Source organism: Ictalurus punctatus, unplaced genomic scaffold, assembly GCF_001660625.3.
Source record: "Ictalurus punctatus breed USDA103 unplaced genomic scaffold, Coco_2.0 tig00006879, whole genome shotgun sequence".
Classification (NCBI taxonomy): domain Eukaryota; kingdom Metazoa; phylum Chordata; class Actinopteri; order Siluriformes; family Ictaluridae; genus Ictalurus; species Ictalurus punctatus.
Window position 1 is genome coordinate 42,843 of NW_026521124.1, and position 9,816 is coordinate 52,658.

Sequence of the window (9,816 nt, forward strand, 5' to 3'; positions counted from 1 at the left end):
AAGGTTGGACACAGGTTTGAAGGGGACCCAATCAATCAATCAATCAGTCAGTCAGTCTTTTGATTACACTATTTAAATAGGCCCCATTTGGGGTCAGCTTTCGCTTACGGCCATACCACTCTGAAAAAGCCTGATCTCATCTGAACTCGGAAGCAAAGCAGAGTTGGGCCTGGTTAGTACTCGGTTGGGAGACTGAATGGGAATACTAGGTGCTGTAAGCTTTTTATTTGGATCAGTGTTTTCATGGCCTCTGCACAACATCCTGTTTTGGGATAAAGGTTGGACACAGGTTTGAAGGGGACCCAATCAATCAATCAGTCAGTCAGTCAGTCAGTCAGTCAGTTTTTTGATTACACTATTTAAATAGGCCCCATTTGGGGTCAGCTTTCGCTTACGGCCATACCACTCTGAAAAAGCCTGATCTCATCTGAACTCGGAAGCAAAGCAGAGTTGGGCCTGGTTAGTACTCGGTTGGGAGACTGAATGGGAATACTAGGTGCTGTAAGCTTTTTATTTGGATCAGTGTTTTCATGGCCTCTGCACAACATCCTGTTTTGGGATAAAGGTTGGACACAGGTTTGAAGGGGACCCAATCAATCAATCAATCAGTCAGTCAGTCTTTTGATTACACTATTTAAATAGGCCCCATTTGGGGTCAGCTTTCGCTTACGGCCATACCACTCTGAAAAAGCCTGATCTCATCTGAACTCGGAAGCAAAGCAGAGTTGGGCCTGGTTAGTACTCGGTTGGGAGACTGAATGGGAATACTAGGTGCTGTAAGCTTTTTATTTGGATCAGTGTTTTCATGGCCTCTGCACAACATCCTGTTTTGGGATAAAGGTTGGACACAGGTTTGAAGGGGACCCAATCAATCAATCAGTCAGTCAGTCAGTCAGTCAGTCAGTTTTTGATTACACTATTTAAATAGGCCCCATTTGGGGTCAGCTTTCGCTTACGGCCATACCACTCTGAAAAAGCCTGATCTCATCTGAACTCGGAAGCAAAGCAGAGTTGGGCCTGGTTAGTACTCGGTTGGGAGACTGAATGGGAATACTAGGTGCTGTAAGCTTTTTATTTGGATCAGTGTTTTCATGGCCTCTGCACAACATCCTGTTTTGGGATAAAGGTTGGACACAGGTTTGAAGGGGACCCAATCAATCAATCAATCAGTCAGTCAGTCAGTCTTTTGATTACACTATTTAAATAGGCCCCATTTGGGGTCAGCTTTCGCTTACGGCCATACCACTCTGAAAAAGCCTGATCTCATCTGAACTCGGAAGCAAAGCAGAGTTGGGCCTGGTTAGTACTCGGTTGGGAGACTGAATGGGAATACTAGGTGCTGTAAGCTTTTTATTTGGATCAGTGTTTTCATGGCCTCTGCACAACATCCTGTTTTGGGATAAAGGTTGGACACAGGTTTGAAGGGGACCCAATCAATCAATCAGTCAGTCAGTCAGTCAGTCTTTTGATTACACTATTTAAATAGGCCCCATTTGGGGTCAGCTTTCGCTTACGGCCATACCACTCTGAAAAAGCCTGATCTCATCTGAACTCGGAAGCAAAGCAGAGTTGGGCCTGGTTAGTACTCGGTTGGGAGACTGAATGGGAATACTAGGTGCTGTAAGCTTTTTATTTGGATCAGTGTTTTCATGGCCTCTGCACAACATCCTGTTTTGGGATAAAGGTTGGACACAGGTTTGAAGGGGACCCAATCAATCAATCAATCAGTCAGTCAGTCAGTCTTTTGATTACACTATTTAAATAGGCCCCATTTGGGGTCAGCTTTCGCTTACGGCCATACCACTCTGAAAAAGCCTGATCTCATCTGAACTCGGAAGCAAAGCAGAGTTGGGCCTGGTTAGTACTCGGTTGGGAGACTGAATGGGAATACTAGGTGCTGTAAGCTTTTTATTTGGATCAGTGTTTTCATGGCCTCTGCACAACATCCTGTTTTGGGATAAAGGTTGGACACAGGTTTGAAGGGGACCCAATCAATCAATCAGTCAGTCAGTCAGTCAGTCAGTCAGTTTTGATTACACTATTTAAATAGGCCCCATTTGGGGTCAGCTTTCGCTTACGGCCATACCACTCTGAAAAAGCCTGATCTCATCTGAACTCGGAAGCAAAGCAGAGTTGGGCCTGGTTAGTACTCGGTTGGGAGACTGAATGGGAATACTAGGTGCTGTAAGCTTTTTATTTGGATCAGTGTTTTCATGGCCTCTGCACAACATCCTGTTTTGGGATAAAGGTTGGACACAGGTTTGAAGGGGACCCAATCAATCAATCAGTCAGTCAGTCAGTCAGTCTTTTGATTACACTATTTAAATAGGCCCCATTTGGGGTCAGCTTTCGCTTACGGCCATACCACTCTGAAAAAGCCTGATCTCATCTGAACTCGGAAGCAAAGCAGAGTTGGGCCTGGTTAGTACTCGGTTGGGAGACTGAATGGGAATACTAGGTGCTGTAAGCTTTTTATTTGGATCAGTGTTTTCATGGCCTCTGCACAACATCCTGTTTTGGGATAAAGGTTGGACACAGGTTTGAAGGGGACCCAATCAATCAATCAGTCAGTCAGTCAGTCAGTCTTTTGATTACACTATTTAAATAGGCCCCATTTGGGGTCAGCTTTCGCTTACGGCCATACCACTCTGAAAAAGCCTGATCTCATCTGAACTCGGAAGCAAAGCAGAGTTGGGCCTGGTTAGTACTCGGTTGGGAGACTGAATGGGAATACTAGGTGCTGTAAGCTTTTTATTTGGATCAGTGTTTTCATGGCCTCTGCACAACATCCTGTTTTGGGATAAAGGTTGGACACAGGTTTGAAGGGGACCCAATCAATCAATCAGTCAGTCAGTCAGTCAGTCAGTCTTTTGATTACACTATTTAAATAGGCCCCATTTGGGGTCAGCTTTCGCTTACGGCCATACCACTCTGAAAAAGCCTGATCTCATCTGAACTCGGAAGCAAAGCAGAGTTGGGCCTGGTTAGTACTCGGTTGGGAGACTGAATGGGAATACTAGGTGCTGTAAGCTTTTTATTTGGATCAGTGTTTTCATGGCCTCTGCACAACATCCTGTTTTGGGATAAAGGTTGGACACAGGTTTGAAGGGGACCCAATCAATCAATCAGTCAGTCAGTCAGTCAGTCTTTTGATTACACTATTTAAATAGGCCCCATTTGGGGTCAGCTTTCGCTTACGGCCATACCACTCTGAAAAAGCCTGATCTCATCTGAACTCGGAAGCAAAGCAGAGTTGGGCCTGGTTAGTACTCGGTTGGGAGACTGAATGGGAATACTAGGTGCTGTAAGCTTTTTATTTGGATCAGTGTTTTCATGGCCTCTGCACAACATCCTGTTTTGGGATAAAGGTTGGACACAGGTTTGAAGGGGACCCAATCAATCAATCAGTCAGTCAGTCAGTCAGTCTTTTGATTACACTATTTAAATAGGCCCCATTTGGGGTCAGCTTTCGCTTACGGCCATACCACTCTGAAAAAGCCTGATCTCATCTGAACTCGGAAGCAAAGCAGAGTTGGGCCTGGTTAGTACTCGGTTGGGAGACTGAATGGGAATACTAGGTGCTGTAAGCTTTTTATTTGGATCAGTGTTTTCATGGCCTCTGCACAACATCCTGTTTTGGGATAAAGGTTGGACACAGGTTTGAAGGGGACCCAATCAATCAATCAGTCAGTCAGTCAGTCAGTCTTTTGATTACACTATTTAAATAGGCCCCATTTGGGGTCAGCTTTCGCTTACGGCCATACCACTCTGAAAAAGCCTGATCTCATCTGAACTCGGAAGCAAAGCAGAGTTGGGCCTGGTTAGTACTCGGTTGGGAGACTGAATGGGAATACTAGGTGCTGTAAGCTTTTTATTTGGATCAGTGTTTTCATGGCCTCTGCACAACATCCTGTTTTGGGATAAAGGTTGGACACAGGTTTGAAGGGGACCCAATCAATCAATCAGTCAGTCAGTCAGTCTTTTGATTACACTATTTAAATAGGCCCCATTTGGGGTCAGCTTTCGCTTACGGCCATACCACTCTGAAAAAGCCTGATCTCATCTGAACTCGGAAGCAAAGCAGAGTTGGGCCTGGTTAGTACTCGGTTGGGAGACTGAATGGGAATACTAGGTGCTGTAAGCTTTTTATTTGGATCAGTGTTTTCATGGCCTCTGCACAACATCCTGTTTTGGGATAAAGGTTGGACACAGGTTTGAAGGGGACCCAATCAATCAATCAGTCAGTCAGTCAGTCAGTCTTTTGATTACACTATTTAAATAGGCCCCATTTGGGGTCAGCTTTCGCTTACGGCCATACCACTCTGAAAAAGCCTGATCTCATCTGAACTCGGAAGCAAAGCAGAGTTGGGCCTGGTTAGTACTCGGTTGGGAGACTGAATGGGAATACTAGGTGCTGTAAGCTTTTTATTTGGATCAGTGTTTTCATGGCCTCTGCACAACATCCTGTTTTGGGATAAAGGTTGGACACAGGTTTGAAGGGGACCCAATCAATCAATCAGTCAGTCAGTCAGTCTTTTGATTACACTATTTAAATAGGCCCCATTTGGGGTCAGCTTTCGCTTACGGCCATACCACTCTGAAAAAGCCTGATCTCATCTGAACTCGGAAGCAAAGCAGAGTTGGGCCTGGTTAGTACTCGGTTGGGAGACTGAATGGGAATACTAGGTGCTGTAAGCTTTTTATTTGGATCAGTGTTTTCATGGCCTCTGCACAACATCCTGTTTTGGGATAAAGGTTGGACACAGGTTTGAAGGGGACCCAATCAATCAATCAGTCAGTCAGTCAGTCAGTCTTTTGATTACACTATTTAAATAGGCCCCATTTGGGGTCAGCTTTCGCTTACGGCCATACCACTCTGAAAAAGCCTGATCTCATCTGAACTCGGAAGCAAAGCAGAGTTGGGCCTGGTTAGTACTCGGTTGGGAGACTGAATGGGAATACTAGGTGCTGTAAGCTTTTTATTTGGATCAGTGTTTTCATGGCCTCTGCACAACATCCTGTTTTGGGATAAAGGTTGGACACAGGTTTGAAGGGGACCCAATCAATCAATCAGTCAGTCAGTCAGTTTTGATTACACTATTTAAATAGGCCCCATTTGGGGTCAGCTTTCGCTTACGGCCATACCACTCTGAAAAAGCCTGATCTCATCTGAACTCGGAAGCAAAGCAGAGTTGGGCCTGGTTAGTACTCGGTTGGGAGACTGAATGGGAATACTAGGTGCTGTAAGCTTTTTATTTGGATCAGTGTTTTCATGGCCTCTGCACAACATCCTGTTTTGGGATAAAGGTTGGACACAGGTTTGAAGGGGACCCAATCAATCAATCAGTCAGTCAGTCAGTCAGTCTTTTGATTACACTATTTAAATAGGCCCCATTTGGGGTCAGCTTTCGCTTACGGCCATACCACTCTGAAAAAGCCTGATCTCATCTGAACTCGGAAGCAAAGCAGAGTTGGGCCTGGTTAGTACTCGGTTGGGAGACTGAATGGGAATACTAGGTGCTGTAAGCTTTTTATTTGGATCAGTGTTTTCATGGCCTCTGCACAACATCCTGTTTTGGGATAAAGGTTGGACACAGGTTTGAAGGGGACCCAATCAATCAATCAGTCAGTCAGTCAGTCAGTTTTTGATTACACTATTTAAATAGGCCCCATTTGGGGTCAGCTTTCGCTTACGGCCATACCACTCTGAAAAAGCCTGATCTCATCTGAACTCGGAAGCAAAGCAGAGTTGGGCCTGGTTAGTACTCGGTTGGGAGACTGAATGGGAATACTAGGTGCTGTAAGCTTTTTATTTGGATCAGTGTTTTCATGGCCTCTGCACAACATCCTGTTTTGGGATAAAGGTTGGACACAGGTTTGAAGGGGACCCAATCAATCAATCAGTCAGTCAGTCAGTCAGTCTTTTGATTACACTATTTAAATAGGCCCCATTTGGGGTCAGCTTTCGCTTACGGCCATACCACTCTGAAAAAGCCTGATCTCATCTGAACTCGGAAGCAAAGCAGAGTTGGGCCTGGTTAGTACTCGGTTGGGAGACTGAATGGGAATACTAGGTGCTGTAAGCTTTTTATTTGGATCAGTGTTTTCATGGCCTCTGCACAACATCCTGTTTTGGGATAAAGGTTGGACACAGGTTTGAAGGGGACCCAATCAATCAATCAGTCAGTCAGTCAGTCAGTCAGTCTTTTGATTACACTATTTAAATAGGCCCCATTTGGGGTCAGCTTTCGCTTACGGCCATACCACTCTGAAAAAGCCTGATCTCATCTGAACTCGGAAGCAAAGCAGAGTTGGGCCTGGTTAGTACTCGGTTGGGAGACTGAATGGGAATACTAGGTGCTGTAAGCTTTTTATTTGGATCAGTGTTTTCATGGCCTCTGCACAACATCCTGTTTTGGGATAAAGGTTGGACACAGGTTTGAAGGGGACCCAATCAATCAATCAGTCAGTCAGTCAGTCAGTCTTTTGATTACACTATTTAAATAGGCCCCATTTGGGGTCAGCTTTCGCTTACGGCCATACCACTCTGAAAAAGCCTGATCTCATCTGAACTCGGAAGCAAAGCAGAGTTGGGCCTGGTTAGTACTCGGTTGGGAGACTGAATGGGAATACTAGGTGCTGTAAGCTTTTTATTTGGATCAGTGTTTTCATGGCCTCTGCACAACATCCTGTTTTGGGATAAAGGTTGGACACAGGTTTGAAGGGGACCCAATCAATCAATCAGTCAGTCAGTCAGTCAGTCTTTTGATTACACTATTTAAATAGGCCCCATTTGGGGTCAGCTTTCGCTTACGGCCATACCACTCTGAAAAAGCCTGATCTCATCTGAACTCGGAAGCAAAGCAGAGTTGGGCCTGGTTAGTACTCGGTTGGGAGACTGAATGGGAATACTAGGTGCTGTAAGCTTTTTATTTGGATCAGTGTTTTCATGGCCTCTGCACAACATCCTGTTTTGGGATAAAGGTTGGACACAGGTTTGAAGGGGACCCAATCAATCAATCAATCAGTCAGTCAGTCAGTCTTTTGATTACACTATTTAAATAGGCCCCATTTGGGGTCAGCTTTCGCTTACGGCCATACCACTCTGAAAAAGCCTGATCTCATCTGAACTCGGAAGCAAAGCAGAGTTGGGCCTGGTTAGTACTCGGTTGGGAGACTGAATGGGAATACTAGGTGCTGTAAGCTTTTTATTTGGATCAGTGTTTTCATGGCCTCTGCACAACATCCTGTTTTGGGATAAAGGTTGGACACAGGTTTGAAGGGGACCCAATCAATCAATCAGTCAGTCAGTCAGTCAGTCAGTTTTGATTACACTATTTAAATAGGCCCCATTTGGGGTCAGCTTTCGCTTACGGCCATACCACTCTGAAAAAGCCTGATCTCATCTGAACTCGGAAGCAAAGCAGAGTTGGGCCTGGTTAGTACTCGGTTGGGAGACTGAATGGGAATACTAGGTGCTGTAAGCTTTTTATTTGGATCAGTGTTTTCATGGCCTCTGCACAACATCCTGTTTTGGGATAAAGGTTGGACACAGGTTTGAAGGGGACCCAATCAATCAATCAATCAGTCAGTCAGTCTTTTGATTACACTATTTAAATAGGCCCCATTTGGGGTCAGCTTTCGCTTACGGCCATACCACTCTGAAAAAGCCTGATCTCATCTGAACTCGGAAGCAAAGCAGAGTTGGGCCTGGTTAGTACTCGGTTGGGAGACTGAATGGGAATACTAGGTGCTGTAAGCTTTTTATTTGGATCAGTGTTTTCATGGCCTCTGCACAACATCCTGTTTTGGGATAAAGGTTGGACACAGGTTTGAAGGGGACCCAATCAATCAATCAGTCAGTCAGTCAGTCAGTCTTTTGATTACACTATTTAAATAGGCCCCATTTGGGGTCAGCTTTCGCTTACGGCCATACCACTCTGAAAAAGCCTGATCTCATCTGAACTCGGAAGCAAAGCAGAGTTGGGCCTGGTTAGTACTCGGTTGGGAGACTGAATGGGAATACTAGGTGCTGTAAGCTTTTTATTTGGATCAGTGTTTTCATGGCCTCTGCACAACATCCTGTTTTGGGATAAAGGTTGGACACAGGTTTGAAGGGGACCCAATCAATCAATCAGTCAGTCAGTCAGTCAGTCTTTTGATTACACTATTTAAATAGGCCCCATTTGGGGTCAGCTTTCGCTTACGGCCATACCACTCTGAAAAAGCCTGATCTCATCTGAACTCGGAAGCAAAGCAGAGTTGGGCCTGGTTAGTACTCGGTTGGGAGACTGAATGGGAATACTAGGTGCTGTAAGCTTTTTATTTGGATCAGTGTTTTCATGGCCTCTGCACAACATCCTGTTTTGGGATAAAGGTTGGACACAGGTTTGAAGGGGACCCAATCAATCAATCAGTCAGTCAGTCAGTCAGTCTTTTGATTACACTATTTAAATAGGCCCCATTTGGGGTCAGCTTTCGCTTACGGCCATACCACTCTGAAAAAGCCTGATCTCATCTGAACTCGGAAGCAAAGCAGAGTTGGGCCTGGTTAGTACTCGGTTGGGAGACTGAATGGGAATACTAGGTGCTGTAAGCTTTTTATTTGGATCAGTGTTTTCATGGCCTCTGCACAACATCCTGTTTTGGGATAAAGGTTGGACACAGGTTTGAAGGGGACCCAATCAATCAATCAGTCAGTCAGTCAGTCAGTTTTGATTACACTATTTAAATAGGCCCCATTTGGGGTCAGCTTTCGCTTACGGCCATACCACTCTGAAAAAGCCTGATCTCATCTGAACTCGGAAGCAAAGCAGAGTTGGGCCTGGTTAGTACTCGGTTGGGAGACTGAATGGGAATACTAGGTGCTGTAAGCTTTTTATTTGGATCAGTGTTTTCATGGCCTCTGCACAACATCCTGTTTTGGGATAAAGGTTGGACACAGGTTTGAAGGGGACCCAATCAATCAATCAGTCAGTCAGTCAGTCAGTCTTTTGATTACACTATTTAAATAGGCCCCATTTGGGGTCAGCTTTCGCTTACGGCCATACCACTCTGAAAAAGCCTGATCTCATCTGAACTCGGAAGCAAAGCAGAGTTGGGCCTGGTTAGTACTCGGTTGGGAGACTGAATGGGAATACTAGGTGCTGTAAGCTTTTTATTTGGATCAGTGTTTTCATGGCCTCTGCACAACATCCTGTTTTGGGATAAAGGTTGGACACAGGTTTGAAGGGGACCCAATCAATCAATCAATCAGTCAGTCAGTCTTTTGATTACACTATTTAAATAGGCCCCATTTGGGGTCAGCTTTCGCTTACGGCCATACCACTCTGAAAAAGCCTGATCTCATCTGAACTCGGAAGCAAAGCAGAGTTGGGCCTGGTTAGTACTCGGTTGGGAGACTGAATGGGAATACTAGGTGCTGTAAGCTTTTTATTTGGATCAGTGTTTTCATGGCCTCTGCACAACATCCTGTTTTGGGATAAAGGTTGGACACAGGTTTGAAGGGGACCCAATCAATCAATCAGTCAGTCAGTCAGTCAGTCTTTTGATTACACTATTTAAATAGGCCCCATTTGGGGTCAGCTTTCGCTTACGGCCATACCACTCTGAAAAAGCCTGATCTCATCTGAACTCGGAAGCAAAGCAGAGTTGGGCCTGGTTAGTACTCGGTTGGGAGACTGAATGGGAATACTAGGTGCTGTAAGCTTTTTATTTGGATCAGTGTTTTCATGGCCTCTGCACAACATCCTGTTTTGGGATAAAGGTTGGACACAGGTTTGAAGGGGACCCAATCAATCAATCAATCAGTCAGTC

General features: G+C 45.1%; 35 non-coding genes across 35 annotated transcripts; all 35 read left to right on the forward strand.

Annotated features, from left to right (window-relative positions):
- Window positions 1-102: 102 nt before the first annotated feature.
- On the forward strand, window positions 103-221 carry LOC128631577 (5S ribosomal RNA). The gene has a single exon (XR_008395746.1). It is a non-coding gene; the product is annotated as a 5S ribosomal RNA (ribosomal RNA).
- A 168-nt stretch (window positions 222-389) lies between these two features.
- LOC128631578 (5S ribosomal RNA) lies at window positions 390-508 on the forward strand. Its single transcript, XR_008395747.1, has one exon. It is a non-coding gene; the product is annotated as a 5S ribosomal RNA (ribosomal RNA).
- A 156-nt stretch (window positions 509-664) lies between these two features.
- LOC128631579 (5S ribosomal RNA) lies at window positions 665-783 on the forward strand. The gene has a single exon (XR_008395748.1). It is a non-coding gene; the product is annotated as a 5S ribosomal RNA (ribosomal RNA).
- A 167-nt stretch (window positions 784-950) lies between these two features.
- LOC128631580 (5S ribosomal RNA) lies at window positions 951-1,069 on the forward strand. Its single transcript, XR_008395749.1, has one exon. It is a non-coding gene; the product is annotated as a 5S ribosomal RNA (ribosomal RNA).
- A 160-nt stretch (window positions 1,070-1,229) lies between these two features.
- LOC128631582 (5S ribosomal RNA) lies at window positions 1,230-1,348 on the forward strand. The gene has a single exon (XR_008395751.1). It is a non-coding gene; the product is annotated as a 5S ribosomal RNA (ribosomal RNA).
- A 160-nt stretch (window positions 1,349-1,508) lies between these two features.
- Window positions 1,509-1,627, forward strand: LOC128631583 (5S ribosomal RNA). Its single transcript, XR_008395752.1, has one exon. It is a non-coding gene; the product is annotated as a 5S ribosomal RNA (ribosomal RNA).
- Window positions 1,628-1,787: 160 nt separating this feature from the next.
- LOC128631584 (5S ribosomal RNA) lies at window positions 1,788-1,906 on the forward strand. The gene has a single exon (XR_008395753.1). It is a non-coding gene; the product is annotated as a 5S ribosomal RNA (ribosomal RNA).
- Window positions 1,907-2,072: 166 nt separating this feature from the next.
- LOC128631585 (5S ribosomal RNA) lies at window positions 2,073-2,191 on the forward strand. The gene has a single exon (XR_008395754.1). It is a non-coding gene; the product is annotated as a 5S ribosomal RNA (ribosomal RNA).
- Window positions 2,192-2,351: 160 nt separating this feature from the next.
- On the forward strand, window positions 2,352-2,470 carry LOC128631586 (5S ribosomal RNA). The gene has a single exon (XR_008395755.1). It is a non-coding gene; the product is annotated as a 5S ribosomal RNA (ribosomal RNA).
- Window positions 2,471-2,630: 160 nt separating this feature from the next.
- On the forward strand, window positions 2,631-2,749 carry LOC128631587 (5S ribosomal RNA). The gene has a single exon (XR_008395756.1). It is a non-coding gene; the product is annotated as a 5S ribosomal RNA (ribosomal RNA).
- A 164-nt stretch (window positions 2,750-2,913) lies between these two features.
- Window positions 2,914-3,032, forward strand: LOC128631588 (5S ribosomal RNA). The gene has a single exon (XR_008395757.1). It is a non-coding gene; the product is annotated as a 5S ribosomal RNA (ribosomal RNA).
- Window positions 3,033-3,192: 160 nt separating this feature from the next.
- On the forward strand, window positions 3,193-3,311 carry LOC128631589 (5S ribosomal RNA). The gene has a single exon (XR_008395758.1). It is a non-coding gene; the product is annotated as a 5S ribosomal RNA (ribosomal RNA).
- A 160-nt stretch (window positions 3,312-3,471) lies between these two features.
- On the forward strand, window positions 3,472-3,590 carry LOC128631590 (5S ribosomal RNA). The gene has a single exon (XR_008395759.1). It is a non-coding gene; the product is annotated as a 5S ribosomal RNA (ribosomal RNA).
- Window positions 3,591-3,750: 160 nt separating this feature from the next.
- Window positions 3,751-3,869, forward strand: LOC128631591 (5S ribosomal RNA). The gene has a single exon (XR_008395760.1). It is a non-coding gene; the product is annotated as a 5S ribosomal RNA (ribosomal RNA).
- A 156-nt stretch (window positions 3,870-4,025) lies between these two features.
- Window positions 4,026-4,144, forward strand: LOC128631593 (5S ribosomal RNA). Its single transcript, XR_008395762.1, has one exon. It is a non-coding gene; the product is annotated as a 5S ribosomal RNA (ribosomal RNA).
- Window positions 4,145-4,304: 160 nt separating this feature from the next.
- LOC128631594 (5S ribosomal RNA) lies at window positions 4,305-4,423 on the forward strand. The gene has a single exon (XR_008395763.1). It is a non-coding gene; the product is annotated as a 5S ribosomal RNA (ribosomal RNA).
- Window positions 4,424-4,579: 156 nt separating this feature from the next.
- LOC128631595 (5S ribosomal RNA) lies at window positions 4,580-4,698 on the forward strand. Its single transcript, XR_008395764.1, has one exon. It is a non-coding gene; the product is annotated as a 5S ribosomal RNA (ribosomal RNA).
- A 160-nt stretch (window positions 4,699-4,858) lies between these two features.
- Window positions 4,859-4,977, forward strand: LOC128631596 (5S ribosomal RNA). The gene has a single exon (XR_008395765.1). It is a non-coding gene; the product is annotated as a 5S ribosomal RNA (ribosomal RNA).
- A 154-nt stretch (window positions 4,978-5,131) lies between these two features.
- LOC128631597 (5S ribosomal RNA) lies at window positions 5,132-5,250 on the forward strand. Its single transcript, XR_008395766.1, has one exon. It is a non-coding gene; the product is annotated as a 5S ribosomal RNA (ribosomal RNA).
- A 160-nt stretch (window positions 5,251-5,410) lies between these two features.
- Window positions 5,411-5,529, forward strand: LOC128631598 (5S ribosomal RNA). The gene has a single exon (XR_008395767.1). It is a non-coding gene; the product is annotated as a 5S ribosomal RNA (ribosomal RNA).
- A 159-nt stretch (window positions 5,530-5,688) lies between these two features.
- LOC128631599 (5S ribosomal RNA) lies at window positions 5,689-5,807 on the forward strand. Its single transcript, XR_008395768.1, has one exon. It is a non-coding gene; the product is annotated as a 5S ribosomal RNA (ribosomal RNA).
- Window positions 5,808-5,967: 160 nt separating this feature from the next.
- LOC128631600 (5S ribosomal RNA) lies at window positions 5,968-6,086 on the forward strand. Its single transcript, XR_008395769.1, has one exon. It is a non-coding gene; the product is annotated as a 5S ribosomal RNA (ribosomal RNA).
- Window positions 6,087-6,250: 164 nt separating this feature from the next.
- On the forward strand, window positions 6,251-6,369 carry LOC128631601 (5S ribosomal RNA). Its single transcript, XR_008395770.1, has one exon. It is a non-coding gene; the product is annotated as a 5S ribosomal RNA (ribosomal RNA).
- Window positions 6,370-6,529: 160 nt separating this feature from the next.
- Window positions 6,530-6,648, forward strand: LOC128631602 (5S ribosomal RNA). Its single transcript, XR_008395771.1, has one exon. It is a non-coding gene; the product is annotated as a 5S ribosomal RNA (ribosomal RNA).
- Window positions 6,649-6,808: 160 nt separating this feature from the next.
- LOC128631604 (5S ribosomal RNA) lies at window positions 6,809-6,927 on the forward strand. Its single transcript, XR_008395773.1, has one exon. It is a non-coding gene; the product is annotated as a 5S ribosomal RNA (ribosomal RNA).
- Window positions 6,928-7,087: 160 nt separating this feature from the next.
- LOC128631605 (5S ribosomal RNA) lies at window positions 7,088-7,206 on the forward strand. The gene has a single exon (XR_008395774.1). It is a non-coding gene; the product is annotated as a 5S ribosomal RNA (ribosomal RNA).
- Window positions 7,207-7,368: 162 nt separating this feature from the next.
- LOC128631606 (5S ribosomal RNA) lies at window positions 7,369-7,487 on the forward strand. Its single transcript, XR_008395775.1, has one exon. It is a non-coding gene; the product is annotated as a 5S ribosomal RNA (ribosomal RNA).
- Window positions 7,488-7,643: 156 nt separating this feature from the next.
- On the forward strand, window positions 7,644-7,762 carry LOC128631607 (5S ribosomal RNA). Its single transcript, XR_008395776.1, has one exon. It is a non-coding gene; the product is annotated as a 5S ribosomal RNA (ribosomal RNA).
- Window positions 7,763-7,922: 160 nt separating this feature from the next.
- On the forward strand, window positions 7,923-8,041 carry LOC128631608 (5S ribosomal RNA). The gene has a single exon (XR_008395777.1). It is a non-coding gene; the product is annotated as a 5S ribosomal RNA (ribosomal RNA).
- Window positions 8,042-8,201: 160 nt separating this feature from the next.
- Window positions 8,202-8,320, forward strand: LOC128631609 (5S ribosomal RNA). Its single transcript, XR_008395778.1, has one exon. It is a non-coding gene; the product is annotated as a 5S ribosomal RNA (ribosomal RNA).
- Window positions 8,321-8,480: 160 nt separating this feature from the next.
- Window positions 8,481-8,599, forward strand: LOC128631610 (5S ribosomal RNA). The gene has a single exon (XR_008395779.1). It is a non-coding gene; the product is annotated as a 5S ribosomal RNA (ribosomal RNA).
- Window positions 8,600-8,757: 158 nt separating this feature from the next.
- On the forward strand, window positions 8,758-8,876 carry LOC128631611 (5S ribosomal RNA). The gene has a single exon (XR_008395780.1). It is a non-coding gene; the product is annotated as a 5S ribosomal RNA (ribosomal RNA).
- A 160-nt stretch (window positions 8,877-9,036) lies between these two features.
- LOC128631612 (5S ribosomal RNA) lies at window positions 9,037-9,155 on the forward strand. Its single transcript, XR_008395781.1, has one exon. It is a non-coding gene; the product is annotated as a 5S ribosomal RNA (ribosomal RNA).
- Window positions 9,156-9,311: 156 nt separating this feature from the next.
- Window positions 9,312-9,430, forward strand: LOC128631613 (5S ribosomal RNA). Its single transcript, XR_008395782.1, has one exon. It is a non-coding gene; the product is annotated as a 5S ribosomal RNA (ribosomal RNA).
- Window positions 9,431-9,590: 160 nt separating this feature from the next.
- LOC128631615 (5S ribosomal RNA) lies at window positions 9,591-9,709 on the forward strand. Its single transcript, XR_008395784.1, has one exon. It is a non-coding gene; the product is annotated as a 5S ribosomal RNA (ribosomal RNA).
- The last annotated feature ends 107 nt before the right edge of the window (window positions 9,710-9,816 follow it).